The sequence below is a fragment of the Pinus tabuliformis genome, chromosome 4_1, assembly GCF_031772625.1.
Source record: "Pinus tabuliformis cultivar Carrire ecotype Pingquan chromosome 4_1, CPIR1, whole genome shotgun sequence".
Classification (NCBI taxonomy): Eukaryota; Viridiplantae; Streptophyta; class Pinopsida; order Pinales; family Pinaceae; genus Pinus; species Pinus tabuliformis.
Genome location: NC_142303.1, coordinates 411,568,979 through 411,586,857, shown reverse-complemented (window position 1 = coordinate 411,586,857; position 17,879 = coordinate 411,568,979). Strand labels below are relative to the sequence as shown.

The 17,879-nt window shown below is 33.2% G+C and overlaps 2 pseudogenes; both read left to right on the top strand.

Moving 5' to 3' along the window:
• LOC149176056 (uncharacterized) overlaps nucleotides 1-1,070 on the top strand; it is a 149,369-nt pseudogene extending 148,299 nt beyond the window's left edge.
• Nucleotides 1,071-1,213: 143 nt separating this feature from the next.
• Nucleotides 1,214-17,662, top strand: LOC149176055 (UDP-glucose 4-epimerase-like; annotated as a pseudogene).
• Nucleotides 17,663-17,879: the final 217 nt, after the last annotated feature.

Genomic DNA, 17,879 nt, shown 5'->3' with positions numbered 1-17,879 from the left:
TCATGCACTAGCTTAGAAACACCAATTGTAGTGGTTTCTAGGTCAAAGGTACCTTTCATTCCTTCAATAAATCCAGTGCAAAGCATAGGAGAACTAGGCTAGAAAGGATTTGGAGCAACAAGTGTTTTTCGACTAGCAGATACTAGAGAAATAATTGATCTTCAACATCCTGTCTCCAAAATACCAATTTCATATTCTGATGCATTTAATTCAATTGGAAAAGGAAATAGAGATTCATTAGATATTGATCTTAATGTGGCTTATGAGAAAAAATCTGAAGATGGGGTAATAACAATGCATTTATCTTCTCAAATATGTGAACCATCAATAAGATTTGGATGCAGAGATATGAGCGGAAAATATTTTATATCTTCAATCATTGAACCTTTTGCTCCTACTAGGCCTTGTAGTCCTTTGAAGTCATATTTAGAATTGAATCACATTGATGATAGTGGGGAGAATGAATTGATCAAAATGCCTCTTGGTATCAGTGCTGAAAATTTTGGATTGACTTTGAAGGCTGACACCAGTGCATTGTCCCTTGGAGCTTCATGTGTTCTGAGAGATTTTGACTTGAATGATGGGCCCACTTTTGATGATGGTGGAGTTGAATTGTTGCCTCAGAATTTCAGCTCATCTTCCCAGCCTATAGCTGACCTGAGAATGAAGGTTGAGCTATTCAATTCATCATCTTGTTTTTCTGCTAGAGATGCCTTTCAGTCATTTACAATACCTTTGCATTTTAATGACAGGACAGATCATCAAGTTATCACTACAGTTGCATCTGCATCTCAGTCTAATTGGAGTTCATTACCTAGTCCTAATTTGTTTAGTGGTGATATACATATAAAGGGCATAAATCATTCTCTTCAGATCCTATTATTTCCTTTTCAAATGCCACTAGTAAATCATACCCATTTACTGGATTTCGTTTTGGGTCAAGTTTTCAACTTAACTATGCTTATTTTTCGAGTGACTCAAATTCATATATAGAATCATTACGACCAAGATATTTTCCTTACACTACTCAGCCTCATCCATCCTGTCTATGTCTATTCACAGACCAGTAGAAAAATGGATAAACCTTGAGATAGTTGTGTCAGAAAGTATTCTAGAAAAGGATTTCATTGAAGTTAAATGCTTTCGAGTTCCAACCAAAGGAATGTAGATATTTTTCACTGAGGTGGTGTAGCCAAGTGTTCAAATATAGGGCATGCAATGCAATGTAAGTAGGCTCCATAGGATTGGACCCCAAATCCTATCGTGTAAAAATCCCATGCATTCCTGTATTGCAGTGCGGGCACTCTAAATTTCATAGGCCTATGGTTTTCTGCATTTACACAAAACCAAAAATCCCTGTAAGATTATGACTTTCCAGTGGAAGACCTGGAATTTACCCATCATTAATGCCCACATCACACTGGTTTTTTGCCATGGAAGGGCTTACTGACATATTTTTTATTGGAATCCAGTGAGAATTTCAAGGATTGAAACAACTTGATCCGTATACTCTACAGATTTATTATTTGTGAATCCATCTGTAAAATCAAAATGAACAATTTCGATTCATTTTTTACTGCATGAATCATTGGAAAAAGATCTGAAATCCAAGTACCTTGGCATGGTTCAGTCCCAAATTTTTAATCCTCTAAAAAGGACACATAGGCACATTCCTACAACTAAATTATAGTAGACACCCATAAAAATTGTCTCCTTAAATTTAGTTTTAGACATCATCTCTAACATCTTTTAGATGAAAATTGTGATGATAATATCACATGTAAAATATATCACATGTCAAATATCTAATATGCTTTTGGAGACTAAAACTCTGCAGTTGGGGAAAGGGTTTCCGGATACTTGAATCTATATCGTTGGAAAAGGGATTGTTCACAGATACTTGAATCTATACCATCGGAAAATGGATTGTTCACGGATACTTGAATCTATACCATTGGAAAAGATATTGTTCACCAAACAACTCGAGCTAGATCTACACAACTAGCTATTTATTTTCTTTAAAAACCATCTATATATTTAGATAAATGAATATTGTTTTCTTCCAGAAGCTGGAAACTACCATCTCTTTAAAAAACATCTATGTATTATGTATTCATGTAGATGGATGTTGTTTTCTTTCAAACTACCATCTCCATTGGATTGAGTGCGTTGAACCTACAAGTTTTTGTTTGTAACATGGGTGGATGGATAAGATTATTACTACAACAACTCCATGGTTGGGGTTTAAAGTGTTTTAGATTTGAGGGTGTCATGCTCATAGATTGAACAAGCAACAACAAAATCGACATGTGGGTCCTCTTTCTCTGCATGTAATGATATTCGCGTGGCCTCAATAATAAGAATAATATAGTGATCCATTGTCTGAATGTGTGATGGATAAAACTATGACTTAGGGATGACAAGTGAAGGAAGTAGTTAACATCAGATTGAGGACTGGTTGAAAATCAATATTTCATTATGACAAGTCCTGATAATTTTCCTTAGATATGAATTGAACCAATAATGGCACATTCATTGCACTCTACTATTCTCTCTCTCTAGCTAGTATAGGGAAACAAATGCTTCGAACGATTCAATGTTAGGTTTTATTAGTGTAGGAGGAAATGGTTCTTTTCCAAAAATTTGGTAGAGATTTCTAAGAATTATAATTTGAAGTTGTTTATTTTGTGGAGTTCTAGTGTTGTAGTAGTTTTTTCTAGTGCCACATAGATCATTGTTCTGACAGGTTGATTTAGGTTTAAGCACATCCATAGGGAATTGTTCAAATCTCTAGGTTTTCAATAGTGACATGTGTTTTAAGCACATGAACAAACTGCATTGCTTCAGGAAAAGGCACAGACTGTATTGCTTCAGGAACAAATTTTTAGCTTCCATTGGTGTTTAGGGACACAAATTACAGTCGATTTCACAGCAAAAACAAGTGAGAATGTATTGGGAGCATTGACAAGAATGTATGATAGGTGAAGGTATCAAATTTTTATTTTATTTTAATTTACTTTTATATAACCCAAAAAAGTCATGTTAAAAGAATGAATTCCTATAAAACACTATGATTTCAGTTGTAGGCTTTGAAATTTGAGGAAATTTTAACTTCAACAAAACAAATTGGTAAGCATGGTGACAGAGGATAAGTCCTTAGATGATCTAACTTATCTTTTGTATTTTCTTAAAATATATACTTACTCTTAAATTGTTAAGGCTTGTATTACTCTGGTTTTTGGGAAGATATATTTTTTAGATAGATCATTTTAACTAGTTGTACCTTTCACCTCCTTTGGATTGCATTGATTTCAACAAAAAACCATGATGCTGGAATTCTGGATATTGAACTGTGTAAATTTTGTAAAATGTATGATATTTCGAGAGGACATTACATCCATCATCATGGACAACAAGTCTTCAATTTGCATGTCATTTGCAACAGTGAAGTCTCCTTTGTAAATTAGTTGTATTCTGTTTTTTTAGAAGAGTCACTTATATCTTTGAATATATATTAAACTATGGTTAGGGTGTAATGATAGAAAAAATGGTACTATAAATGACAAGAATAATCAAAGTGAACTGTGCTTATGATTGCAGGGAGATATTTGCAACAAAGAGGATATAAAGAAGGTTTTTTCATTGGCCAAGTAAGTAGTATATTTGGTTATGCATGTTACATTCTGCATTCTAGATACTGAATCAAATGTTATATGTTTATTGTTGTTATTTTGATGTTTTTATTGGGTATAAAATGTTCTGAATAATTCCTTTACATATTCCATTTGTATGCCCCCTTTTTTTTCTTGTAGCTATCTTTTGTTTCAATATTTCTTAGGTCATAATTTGTGTTTTGTCATCTACAATTTAGTATGTTGATTAGAACCATATATAAATTAGAGATAGTTGCAGACTGTCAAATATTATCTAGCTTTAGACTACTTATTCCGATGGTTGAGTTGTTGGTGACTGGTTCTCTATTCTTGATTTTGTGTACTATCCTTCCATTTCTTGCAACAGAACCCTTATGAGTAGTAAATTCTCTAATATAATTAGAAGCTTTGCTTTGTCATGGTATAGATTTGATGTCATGATACATTTTTCTAGATTGAAGGTTGTTGGTGAAAGTGTGGCAATTCCATTACGTTATTATAAGAACAATCTAGTTGGCACTTCAAACCTATATGAGATTATGGCCAAACATGGCTGCAGAAAGGTAATTCTAAACCTTGCAACTGTTAATGATATTTATAATTGTGTATATTATAGAATTGTGCCAATGTAGAGGCATTATAGTAGAGTTATCAAATGATATTAGCATAGTGCTCCTTAAGTTTAGTTTGCATATACCTACCAGTTTCTGCAATGTAAATCTTTCCAAAAGAACATGTTATAGTGTGGATGCCTTTCTGCATTTTAGGATTGATTAGGCCTTTTACATAGTCTAACTTTCCTGGTATGGTATTTGGGGGGAGATGGTGAATTTTGCGCTACCCCTTTTCATAGTTTTTGTGATTTTATGTCACTCCCCTAATGTAAGGCAATGTTATTTTTGATATTGCATTCTCTTCTTCCTGCCTTCTTTGGGGATCATCTTTTCCTTTAGGAGAGTGTTGTTATATTTTCTCTCACTATAGCCATTTATTTTCAATACCTTTTCCAAGTGTTGTAGTTCTTGCTCTGTGCTCATCTTCAAAGATCCTAGTGGCTCATTACTAGAGTGTTGATTGCAACTTGTTTTTGCACTGGATAATGAGGAGAATCTATGTGAAAGTATCTAGTGGTATGGGTTTTATTCTGGTAAACTTGATGGGATAAGCCAATAAGGATCCATCTTAATTATTTTTTATGAGAATGTCAACAAAGGGAATGCACCTATTATTTTCCACCTCCATCATGAATCTGATGCTTTCATTTTGGTTGTTGAGATGATTGAGAAATTCATTCATGATTTTCATTCCATGAGAGCATTTGATATTCATACATCTATGAATTGGTCCCTTTGATATGGTTTTAGTGGAAGGGATCCTAATACCTACTTTTCAAAGTACTTGATGTACATATTAGTGGACATTGATGACAATGGTGATCCCATGGCTATTTCTTCATTCTATTCATATCTGATTCCTTGAAGGCTGAAGTATGTGGATTTGAAATATCCTTGATTTTCTTGATTTCTTTTTTAACTTCATTTTTTAGTAGATACTTTCTTATCTTGTAAGAATTGGATCAAATTTAGAAACAATTTCGAAAGAACTAATAAACTTGTGCAACCACAAAATGCAGTGGCTCATAAATTTGCTATCCTGGTGGTTATTCATGGCACCAACTCAAGCTAATTCACGAGTTCGAATGATAGTATAGTTATCAAGGAATTATTTGAGGTATTTTAGTTGATCAAATCATCATTTTGATATTCTATCTGATTTATTACAAGTACATAAATCAGTTCCCAAATATTTTTCAAAGAGGGCATTATAAAACCAATTTGACTTGAGAAATTTTTTCAAAAATTTACATTGTTTCACCTAGATCTAAATAAGTCATCCATTTGGTTAAAATGGCATCATTTTTTGTGATACCTGATTCACTATGATTACAGATATAAAATATGTAATGTTATGGACTTTCAAAATACTTGTGTTTCATAGCATTCAAGCATAAAAATTCTTGATTTTAGGAAAATTTGTCGTCTGTTTTGATTGTGTGAAAGTTTCATGTTTAATTTGATATAGAATCTCAGAATATATTTTGTTATTTTTTCTAATTAAGATGTGTATCATCTTGATGCTTCCAATTCCTCCCTAGTGGCATAATAAATGGGTCAATAGAGAAAAAAATGAAAATTATAAGGAAGGATAACATCTTTGTTCAGTGTTGCTCTGAGATCAATATATAAAATGTTTTCATTGAAGCTGATGCAAGTGAGTAAGATAGTTGGGGATTATTGTGATCCATTTTAGTATGCATACAAGGATATGCGTATCGGTTGTGTTTGTTGCCCATTTATGGATGATTGTGATCCATTTTAGTATGTCCATTGCATACAAGGATATGGGTATCAATGTGGTATGTTGCTCAGTTATGACACTACTAGATGTTAATTTCATAAATTATTTTTAGTAATTTAACTTGAAGTGTAATCATGTTTTACTCAAATATGTTTATCAAATGGTTTTTTCATCATCAGCTACAGTTTATGGACAACCCAAGGTGATTCCTTGTGTAGAATACTTCCAACTTTCTGCAATGAATCCTTATGGATGCACTAAGGTATGTTGTTCAACTTGATGTGTGCACCAATAGTTATATCTCCATATTGTATTTTTTAGTTGTTGAGTGGCTATTTTAATAACTATTAATATTTTCTAAGTAGATTCTTACATATTTTTCGCTTAAAATAATTTCGTTATTAGTGGTTAGATGGACCATGTAGCTACAGAAATTAATGCCTTTTCCATCTGTTTCTTCAACTCTTCCTTGAAGATATAGCCCATGATATTTATAAGTTAGATCTAGAGCGGAGAATGATTTTACTAAGCTACTTCAACCCAGTTGGAGCTCACCCAAGTAGCCAGATTGGTGAATATCCGAAGGGAATTCCAAATAACCTCATGCCTTTCATCCAACAAGTGGTTATGGTAGGCAACCAATGTTGAACATTTATGGTAATGATTTCCCAACAAAGGATGGCACAGTGGTAGGATAAAATACTATCTTCAATATTTGATGCTATTATAAATTTTTATAGAGATGCCAGTTTGTTTTTAGATAACATAGAAATTTGTGGTTTTGAATCTACACACATGAACTTACTAGCAGAATAAGATCTTTCCAAAAATGTCATATTAGTATGCGACAGAGTCAGTCTCTTAGGATAATTTATGAGACTATTATATATTAGAACATATTGATTTCGAACTGCAATACTTGCTACTTATTGAACATTGATACTTGGACAACTTTAAGAGACCATTTTATAGGTCATAGATCTTTGAACCTATTTCTTTTGAAGCTTGCATATGTTTTTGACTCTTGTCAACTCTTTAATATGCTACTTTAACTCCTCACTCATTTTTTTGTTTATGTATTTTAGATTGTCTATTTGCAACTATTTATTTTCATTCTACTATACTTGCAATGGTATTAGGTTTGAGACTAATTCATGTGGTAGACTTGGCTGATGGTCATCTGTGCTCCATAAGCTATTTAATGCAAGTGACATAGGTAAATTTCCCTTGAGTTTCATGATTGATATTTTTGCCATAAATTTAGATAACATAATAAGGACATCTCAAAACTGTTTTAAGTGAATGTATCTTTTCTATGCCGGAAAAAAAAGGCTTGTACAACTTTTGTGTATTGATTCCTTCATTTTTTTAATATAGTCCTTAAATTTAGTTGTCTGATATAAAGAATTCATTGATATTTTGACATTTCAATATGTTAAGGGTCTTAGCTTAAGAAGACATTATGCCTACATTTCACATTTTCAGTAAATCTATGCCTTTTTTAGCTACAAGTACATATTAGTATTGTCAATGATCTGTTAATATATGGAAAAATTTAAATATCTTTTTTCGTTATTGGATGCAAAATTTTTAGGTGTTGTTGTTGTTGTTGTTGTTTTTTTTTTTTTTTTTTTTTATGGTGACATTTTATTTGCTTTGTTTATGCAAGTCATCTGGCGACATACTGGCTACTATCGCCCAATTGAACAAAACTAGTTTGAGTTTCCCGAGTTTCATGATTGATATTTTTGCCATAAATTTAGATCACATGATAAGGAGATCTCAAAAAGTGACAATATATCTTTTCTATGCCAGAAAAAAGGCTTTTATAGCTTTTGTGTATTATTACTTCATTTTCTTTAATATTGTCCTTAAATTTAGTTGTCTGATATCGTTGATATGTTGATATTTCAATATCTTAAGGATCTTAGCTTAAGAAGATATTATGCCTACATTTCAAAATTTCAATAAATATATTCCCTTATCTGCTACAAGTACATATTAGTATTTTCAATGATCAGTTAATATATGGGAAAATTTAAATAATTATTTTTCGTTATTGGATGCAAATTTTTCAGGTGTGCTTTTCTATGGTGGCATTTTATTTGCTCTCTTTATGAAGGTCATCTAGCGACATAGTGGCTACTATTGCCCAATTGAATAAAACTAGTTTGAGTTTCTTGTGTTTCTGGGGAAAAGTGGCATTGACATAGTTGATGTTGAGGTATATGTTGTATAAATATTTTATAGTCTACTTTAGTTTATATTCCAACATTCATCATCTTTCATGTCTTATACTTTGCATTGTATCTTCTTTCATTTTTAGAAGAGGAACTAAGTATTGATGGTAAGAAGTAGGAGTTGAAGAAAGAGGAGACCAATAACACTGAAGCGAAAAATGTAGAAAGAGAGAGAGAAGAGAACCGGTCTAGTGATACCCTTAAAGCCAATATCTCGCATGAGATATACACATAGAGACTGATTGTCAAGTTTTTAGAGTTGGTGAATTCACCTACAATGCTTTGGAAACACAATGATAATGTTTTGAAGTGATGAAACAATATTTTATGTATAAATTGTAGTCCAACCAATATTAAGTTGGAAACTCATGTTGTAATATTTGACATTTCATATAATATAATTTATGTGGTTGAAATTATTTATAGTTGTACTTGATATTATTTAGTATTGTAATTAACATATGTAATTTTGTGTTTTCATATTAGATGAACATGCACATTGTATAGCAATTTTTTTTTAGTCGCAAAATAATACTAATTAATTTATGTTGATTAATAATGAACACATAAAATCAATCTAAAACTATTAAATTAGTAGTTTATATTGATTAACAATGAACAAATGAATATACGACTAAATTAGTCGTTTATAGTTTTATTAATGAAAGTAAGTGAAATGAATATAAACTACTAAATTAGTTGTTTATATAATGAATATGAAACTACAAAAAAAATATAAATGACTACTGTAAATGATAAATTTGTGATTAGAAATGACGACAAAATTTTGCATATATACGACTATTAGTAGCTAATTTACAGTGTCTTATAACACGACCAAAATTTAGTCATATTTCTTTGGTCTTTAATTGGTACGACTACTAAAATTTGCATATACATGAGTATTAGTAGCTAATTTACAGTATCTTATAACGGGACCAACATTTTGGTCATATTCCTTTGGTCATTAATTGGTGTTTTTGGGTAATCATATAGTAGTATATTTTGTTGTGTATTTGGTCATTAATTATGCAAATTAATGATTAAGTTAATGACTAAATTTATGACCAAATTTTTTACTAAATATACTACTATATGATAAAATTGAGACAACCAATTGATGACTAAGCTAAAAACGACTAAAAGTTGGTTGCATTATAAGATACTGTAAATTAACCACTATTTGTCACCGAATAAAAATTGGTCGTTTATATGCAAATTTTAGTCATTTTTTTAGTAACTAATTAGCCATTTTGTACTAGTGTATATATTAGCTCTCAAGATACATTACATAATTGACATGCATAGGTGCCACCATTAACCAACCCTTTATATTATAATGTAACTTTCAATTGTAAAGAACAATAATGGGAGAGTAAATCAACCACTGACCTAAAACTAAATTTGATTTTGTAGCATGATACAAGTCTTGTATGGTGTATAGGCTAGTAGAAGAGTGGACAGCAAGCAATGGATAGCTCAAAAATGACAATATTGGGAGGTTAATTGGCATGCCCCTTTCTCCCCTTCCTCTAATTTGTTTCCTCATCCCACTAGAAGGATTCCATGTTGAATTTCTATTTTATGCCAATGCTCTTTATTTCGTAGATTTGGTTGTGTCATTGTTGGTGGATGCAATGTTATAACTTATAAGCTAACCCCATCTTTATTTTTTTTTGTTTTTTGAACATGTGTTGTAATGGACAACCTTCTTTGATTCTGTAAATTGACTCATTGGTTGTTTTTAGAGAATCCTTATTATGCTCCAGTCATCTACTTTGAGATATATGTGATAATTTAGTATGGTTAAATTTATTTACTGTGCAAGAAGTTTTAGCAGAGTGATATTTGCTTTTCATGCTTTCTTGAAATGGATATATAATGACCTTTTCCCAATTTTTCTATTCATTGCAAGTTCACTTAATGTGAACTTCATAGTCTCTCTTGTAGAATCATAGTTAGGATGTCACATCAAACAATTGAATGTTTTAATTTGATAAACTGCAATTAAAAAATCAACATATGTTTGTCTAGTAAAAAGTCTAAAACTATGTTTCTTTTTTGGTTATTATTTTATTTTTAATCTTTTTGTTTTTGGTATAAAATAATTATATTAATGTAACCTGTATAGCTAAAAATATTTACATTACACACAGGTTCTGAGGCTTTGGAGGGTCGCCTCATTCTTAAATTTTGACATCCTTCTTTCTGAAGGTTTGACTTTGAAGCCCATAATATGTGGAGTACTTCTGATATGCCAAAGATTTGAATGTTCAAAACAAAATTCTGTTGATGTAGGGATACAACTTTGAAAACCATGCCTGAGCTCTAGACTGATTTAACATTAAGTCCAAATGAAAATAAATCATTTGACTTGTAATGTTGACTTTTAGGCTGAAATGAGTGACTCTGACTTTGACACGGTTGATATCCAAAATTAACACTCCTCTCAACTTCCTAGGCTAGGCCCAATTGACAATACACACACTCACACACTCTATTTTTAGTCTTACATTTACATTGTCAGCACCACTTTTTCCATGGCTAGCAAACACCCAAGAATAATCTGGAATCAAGCACTCATGGGGTTAGAAGGAGAAGCATTTGGGTTCTGTTTCAAGTGGTGGATTGGGACCCTGCCATTAAGGATAATTCAGTTGTGGTTGCAAGCACTATTGAATCCCCAGGAACAAGATCAAACTCGATCTTTGTATGAGATCTCCAGCCAATCTGGGCTAGCCAAACCATCTCCTAGTTAAGTTTGTTGGCTTCAATTGATTTCTTCTTTTACTTGTTAATATTATTGTTTCTACAGTATAGAGATGCTTTGAGAAGGGTCTTAGGTTATAGCAGATACACTTGGACTTTCCTATACAACATAGTGTTGAGCTTTAAAAACTGTCTGAGGCCTAGTTTCTGCTTTGACATGCCCCTGACAAACATGAATGTAACCATTTTTCTAAGATATTAATACAGGAGTATACTAGATTACAAAAGAAACCCCATAAAACTGGAACCCTAATCTCAACTCTGTTAGATACATTTGTGAGATTTGGGTTTAGAAAGAATATCTAGAAGACACCTGATCCATTAATAGTGCAGCCAAAAGTGGGACATTGGCTGTGCAGTAATGATAAGGAATGATTGCCACACAAGGCTTCATCAAAACACTTCAGAACATGAACATTTAGTCTTGAAGCATGCAGAGATTAAAGATTATATAGTTTTGTTAATGATATGGGGATGATAGAGTCTATTTTTATGTGATAGATTTTTTCTTCCTCCATAGGTTAGGTTCTTCGAGGAAACTACTTCTCAAGAGAAAAAAACGTCTATTTGTGATTGCAGTAGATGCCCTTTTTAGTAGACAAGCTATTATCATGCAAGATATTATGAATGCAGTTTGTTCTAATGGCAACTTTTCGTCTCTTGGATTCATTCTATCTACTACATTAACACTTCCAAAAACAATTCCTATGCTTCAGTCTAGTGGAATCAAAGTGTCTTAGGGCTTACTCTGTATAGACTAGGGCTTGTCTCTTGAGGCTATTTTCCGAAGAGCTCTTCCTCTCTGCAGTGAAAGCAGGGAAAATTGATTATTGCTGGGGTGCAAAAGGTCTTAGAAAAAGCACGAAAAAATTGAGAGTTCCAGAGAAATCTTGGTTCCTAGTGGAAGATGTTGAAGCATCTAACTTCCATTGGTTGGCATATCAAGTCAAGAACATATCCACTATAAGTGTCAACTCCAGATATCATTTTCAGTGACTTGTATATGCTCTATGAGTGGGATTCAACGTCCTAAAAATCCAAAAAAACATTGTTTTTTATTTAGGCACTTATTTACTGGTTCCAATTGCATGATATTAAGATCCCGTTGCAAATAATTAGAATGGAGTACAAGAACCGCTTTTATTTATGCTAGTTATTAGGGAGCCATGACAACTCTTGGTAGGATAAAAATAGGGTTCAAGACTATCATTGAATGTTAGCTAGCCTTGTTATCTTTTTAACATTTTACTTGGGTATTGTTTTGCCAGGCTCCCAAAGCAGACGAGTTTATGAAATGTATCCGTAAAAATTGCAGCATATAATGTTCAAAAATATAGTCTTGTTAGATTTTTAACATTTTACTTGGGTATTGTTTTGCCAGGCTCCCAAAGCAGACGAGTTTATGAAATGTATTCGTAAAAACTGTAGCATATAATGTTCAAAAGTCTGAGATAGATCTGAACTTTTTTTCACATTTTTAAATTGGGGAGATGTGCATCTCATTATTAAGCTGATAGGTGTTCTTTTGAATCAGTATACTGTCTACACTTTTTGTGTCCATTTGACATCTGTGAAAAGATTTTTAAGCCACCTTTCTACTCTTCACTTGACATATGTGCACAACATTTTCTGGATTTTCAGGAGAGTCCATTTGAATTTTTAGTGAAATTTATTGCACTGAACATGGAGGACAAGAATTATTGCGAGAAGAGCTGAGAAATCTCATATAAACATTCAACATTCACCGAAGATATTAGAGCCTGACACCCTCACCACCTCTTCCGTATTTCGATTTTACTCCAATTTCAAGCATTCTGAATAGGTCTCTCCGTATAAGAGTGTAAGAGCTCACTCTGCAACTCTTCAAGCAGGGGGAGGAACAATGCCTGCCAGAGGCTCCTGGTTTACGAGCTCATGGACAACTATATTTTATAGTGGAGCGCTAAAGCCCTTTAGGTAGATGTAATGCAAATCTCTGTTGCATACAATTTTTTCAATGAATCTCATATTTTTTAGGTTATGCGTTTAGTATAAATATAGAAAATACAGCGGAGCGCTAAAGCCCTTTAGGTAGATGTAATATGAATCTCAGTTGCATACAATTTTTTCAATGAATCTCATATTTTTTTGGTTATGTTGAATGCACTCTTTATAGCCCATGAATAGCAATGAAAATGGTAGTTTGTCTAAGATTCAACATACCAGTGATTGTAATACTAATTTCTTCGCCTTCCTACAATTTTCCTAGTCACCGCACTGTTCATGACCTGATCTGAAGCACTTTGTCTTTTGGGGTTCTTGGTAGTGAACATGTGAATAGGCTCCAGAAATCCACTCTCCACTTTGGGTTGCGAACAATGCTCAAAATTAGGGCTTTTTCTGTTTGGCAATTAGTATAAGGGAAAAACATGTTCAGTTTTATCCATCCTCACCCTGTTTATGACCAGCCACTTTTAATAGTATATGCTGAGAGACTGTAGACCGAGGATGAGGAAAAAATTGAAGCTCTAAATCCTAGAGGTTTTTAGAAAGAAATTTGAGAGGTTTATAAGAAGACTCATTCGCCTCGGAATTGCATTATAGTGCATGCTAAATCTTAATTATCTGGTGCAAATGGATAGAACAACACACCTTTTATTCCCAATGTAAAATTCTTATGAATTTCCAGCATTAGATTTCAAATTTCAAGCTGGGAATTGCATTCCATAGTTTGAATTTGGGGTTTTGTGGAGGGCTTCAGCGTTAATTTACACATTTTACCCATCCTTTGCCATAAATTCTCAGCGTTTGTGGGAAACTCGAGATGGAAAATCTCTTCTTCAGAGAAATGAAGGGTTTGGCCCATCTTATTAGTTTCAGAATTTTCTTTACACTATACGCCCTAACCATAAACCTATTTATAAACTTTTTCACTTTCAAAAGACTTGCAAATGAAACCCTTAAAATGCTTATTCATATTTATGCAATGATAAATTTTGAAACCATTTTGAAGCCATGAACATATGAATTCCTACTCAAAAGTTAGGGAAAGTTTCTTGTAGGATGAGTTAGGGTTTCATATGAGGGAGTAGGAATTTCGATCTTAGTTATGGCCCTTATCCAAGACTGATAGAGAAATATTGTCTTCTTGGACCTTTAAATCAATATTATGTTGGAGAGAAGCTTTACAATACATTAGATTTTTCATAGGGATGCTTCTTATATTTGGCTGCTTTCCAATCTATGACATTTTTCCAAACATTTCATTTTCTGTTAGAATCTTATTTGACTGTAATTGCACCCTTCTTCAATTAGTCTATTGTAATAAATTCTGACCGTGGCCTTGAATCATGCAAGATTTTGAGCTATCTATGCTTAATTTTGGGAACCTCCCAACCTACGGTGAGGACGAGGGTGCTTCAATGGATACAATTGTGTATGTGTTGTGCTCTTTTCCAAAACAAAACAAAAACCCTTAGCAAAATTTGTTAAAAATTGTAGAAGATCCAGTCGCTTCTTGGTTAAATGATGGTCATATATCTTGTAGTTTTTTTTTGCATTATTCGACTGTTAAAAAGGATTTCAAGATGTGTAGGGAATCAAAGAGAAAATTAAGGAGGGGTTGGAGTACTAACACAATTACACAAATCTGGATGTCAATAGAAAAAACCCAAACACTTTCTGGTGCATAATTCCCAAGCCATGGGAAGAACGTTGGTGCCTAATAAGCATAGGATTATGTTTGAGCCCCGAGCTTCACCAACTCAAAATAGATTTTTTTTTAAAAGGAACTACCCTCAACAGTAGAAAATTTGCTCTTTTTGGTAAGGAACCACCATTGGCTTTTGTGGAACCTTGTACTAACTTTGTATGTAATATTCTACTTCCAGTTCTGGAACTGAAATACTTACTGGAATAAGGTAAGGCATGACTAGAATATTTGGATAGCCTAAAACCTTGAGAGAGAAAAAGGAAGCATATTTTCATTGCTGATTTTGACTCCACTTACTTGCCCTGATACATTTCGAAGAAGAAGGAACCTCTCCCAAGAATCAGCCTCTATCTTTCTTCCAAATTTATCATTAGTATCCCAATAAGCCAATTTATCACAACCACTGAGTTCCCAATTTAGCAAGAATGTTGACGAGTTGGCAAATGGATTTCTAGAATGATGAATTCCAATGGCAGCTACATGAATTGTACGACCATTAGTCATAGTGATGGGAGTCACACAAACATGGTCTGCAAAATGATCAGCTTGGGATGTAGCCTAAATTATAGCCAATTTGTTTGCTAGACAATGAACAACATAATCAATAAGTTAGTACAAGATGAGAATGTAGTCGAATGGATTGTTTCATATGTTAAAAGACTTAACTGTCACATCTTGAAAAGAGTTTTATTCACAAATAATTTAAGAATTTATATCAATAGTTCTTCTCAAATCTGAACATACCAGGTTCATCAACAATTACTGTTATCAATGATGGAATGATACAGATAATAGGAAATTCAACTTTTGCAATAGATGGTGATGGACGATCCTCTCCAATTAAGTTACCACATTTAAATGTAAGTGTTTATCCAAGTAAATGAAAACAACAAAGTCATTTTAGATATGTAGCTTATGTTAATCTCATTATTTTGGAATTATTGTCAAGGTCCTGAACAAAATTTCTACTCAAGGATAAACAGTAAACATGAAGGACAATGTGGGTTGTATTGTAAAACCTACAAAATTCCCCAAAGAATGGCATGAAATCCAATGTAGTCTCCCTCCACCTTCTTTCAACTGAGTAATAAGAATGCTCTCTTTCACCTGGGCTTTTCCATCATAAGCAACTACACTTGAAGACTCAACAAATTCTACCCCCTACCTCCAATGCTCTGGTCCCCCATGTAGCAATATCCTCATCCCACTTCCAGGGACAAGAAATAGCTCATGCAAGCTTTCACGGTCTATGCCTTCGATATCAACCAGGGGTCTCTCAATGGAATCTACATCAAACTTGTATCCCCCAAAAGAATTTCCATCCCCTACCTGTTGTACAATCAGTGGAGCATAAGCAACTACAGTCCATGAAACTTTCAAGGATACTGGAGCATCTATATCATCATTGAATTCTTTGTTGATGCCAGTCAAATATGCATGTGAGTTTTGTCAATTATGATATCATCACGTAGGATGTTTTATTACAGCAAGTGGGGTAGTGACTGGAGTTTTGGATAATAAGTTGGGTAAATGAATTCTAAGTTTAAAGGCAACACCGGCTAAGTGCTTAGACTAAGCCTAGGTAAGACATGAATTTATTTAATCTAACACCAGTGAAAAGACATGAATTTCTTTAATCTAACACCAACGAAATCCTAGTGAGGACATTATTAACGAAATCCTAGTGAGGACATTATTAGCCTCTGCCTTGACAGATTGTGTCCAAGTTTATTGATCACTTCAAAACAAATTTTGTTTTGCATAATAATCACCTCAATATATTGATATACACACAATTATGAAATTAGAACTACAGTGGCAGAACTATTGTTTTTAATGCTTACCAACTACGGACTAAGCTTCATCTCTTTAGGAACACAAAAGTATGAATTTCTGCCATTGGATGTAGCCTTTCCGATTGATAGAAACAGAAACTAACTACATTGAAACTGTAAGAAACTAACTATAATTGTCTCTTTAGGAACACAAAAGTATGAATTTCTAGAATTTATGCCATTGGATGTAGCCTCTCCGATTGAAAAAAACATAAACTAACTACATTGAAACTGTAAGAAACTAACTACATTGAAACTGTAAAAAGCTAACTATAACTGTAACTGACCAACCCACTCAACCACCCACTCCCTGCCTCGCTCCTCGCCTAAGGCAGGGACTAGCTACTATGCAGCCCATCTTGTTATATTAGTTTTTAGCGTAAAATGATTATGTATTAAAAAATAGTAGAAAATTTCTCTTCCTTTGGTTCTCTTCTTAATCTTCACATAAATACACAACTGATTGTTTATTTATCAGATTCATATCAACCTAGAATCTACTATGTTGGTATGCTAATTTCAATTTTTGAACATGGACTATATATAATATTAAATAGGCTTTATTGTGAATAGATATGACACTTACCCAACATATATCTCAAAACTAATATTGCCATGGTAGCCTGGAAATGACTCTACTCTTGCATTTGCAGGTGCTCCGGGGAATCAGGCAAGGCAAGGCAAGTGATAATGAAGAAATACTAAGAGTGCACACATTTCTATTTCAGGTACGCACTACATTTATTTTATTTTATTTTAGTAAGTAGCTCTCTTGGAAATGGTTGAGCAATGGTATAAAACTTTCCTTACAGGAATTTATTATTTTATTCTTAACAGGAAGAAGGATGGGTGGTTTGGTGTGCCTCCAAGAAACGATTAACTTCCCAGAAAAAAGCTAGTGATAGGGACTTCTCTACAACTTCAGATTGCTATGAAGTCGTTCAGAATAGTTCATTACATGAATTAGATTCATTATATATGAATCTTCCTCAGCAACTAGATCACCACCAATTTGGATACCAATTGCAGCAATTCTCGGGCTGCAAACAAGAGATGGAGCCAACTCGAATTGTGAAAGCGAGTAGTGGAGAAGATAAATTTGTAGGTCACCAATAGATTGAGAATTGGCCTATATCATGTTGCTAGGACCTGTGTTAATTTTCCATATTTTGTAAAACCTTCATGAAGACAAGATTGCCAATCAATTGTAGATTCAAATGCATATACATTATTACAATTCTTTGTTATCAAGGAAGCCAATTCCAATTATACAAGGGTCTTGAAATTGTGAATTTAACAGATGGATATGAATTTAATTTCCACCATTTAATGT